Genomic DNA, 1612 nt, shown 5'->3' on the forward strand with positions numbered 1-1612 from the left:
TACATTATTATTAATACTGATTATAACATATGACTAATAACAGAAACAGAAACAATGAAAGACTATTCTCTACTTTAATAATGAAACTGATGATATTAATAAAAGCTATGATATTTGCAATGATATTGAGAATGATCATAACAACACTAGCAACAACAATAACAACAATAATGCTGGTAATGATAATGATAAGAATAATCGTAACACTAATGATAATGATATGGATTTTCATCAACATTATCATTATCATTGATATCGTTATCCTTATAACTATCCTTATATTTTTGTAATCATTATTATCATCATCATCATTCTTATGATAATTATCATTATTGTTGTTCTCTTTATCATTATGATAATTACTATTAAAATTTTTATCATCTTTGTTATTGTTTTTATCACTACTAATGTTGTCATTAATTTTTTTATGATTATTACCATTATTGTTATCATGATTGTTACGACTTTTATCTTTATTACCAATATCATTATAACTATTTCATTTCATTATAATCATCATCGCTATCATCATCATCCTCATTATTACTATTATCCTTATCATTATCAGAATCATCATTATTGTTATTTCTGTTATAATTTTATTATCATTATCATCATCATCATTGTCATTAATATTTTGTATCGTTATTGTCATTATTACTATTATCATTATTATCATCACTGTTATTATTATCTTTATCATCATTATTGCTATTATTATTGATATCAACCTTACTATAATCATAATTATCATTACCATTATAATCATAGTACTATTATCATTATTATCATCATTAGTATTATCATTTTTATTATCATTATCAATATTATTATGATAATTAACCTGAAAATAATTATTAATTTTAATGAATTTGTTATTATTGTCATCATTCGTTTTATCGTATCATTATCAACATTATAATAATCCTCATCATATTGATTATTACTTTTACTGTTATTGTTATTATGACTGTTGCTATCATCATAATCATTGTCATTGTTATCATTACAATAAGTATCATTATTATCTTCGTTATCATTACCATTATCATCATTATCATTATTGTTATCATTGTCATTAGTAATCTCATTGTTATCATTATCATTATCATTGTTATAGCCATCCCTCTCTCTCATATTATATACATCTATATATATATAATATATATATATATATATATATATATATATATATATATATAACATATATAATATATATATATATATATAGATATATATGTATATATATATATATATAGTAAATATATTATATATATATATATATATATATATATATATATACGCCATATATAATGTATATGTATATAAATACATACTACATACATATATATAATATAATATATATATAGGTATATACTATATATATATATATACTTGTAAATATATATATATATTACATATATGTATATATGATATATGATATAGTATATATATATATATATATATATATATATATATACATATAAGTATATATACAATATATATAGAACATTATATATATATATATATATATATATTAACTTATTTATATATGGATAAATAAATATGTGTGTATGGGTACATTCTTGTAAGAAGTTCATGTAAAATGGTA

Source organism: Penaeus japonicus, unplaced genomic scaffold, assembly GCF_977035675.1.
Source record: "Penaeus japonicus unplaced genomic scaffold, GWHDUDI00000001_assembly GWHDUDI00000023, whole genome shotgun sequence".
In the NCBI taxonomy this organism is placed as follows: Eukaryota; Metazoa; Arthropoda; class Malacostraca; order Decapoda; family Penaeidae; genus Penaeus; species Penaeus japonicus.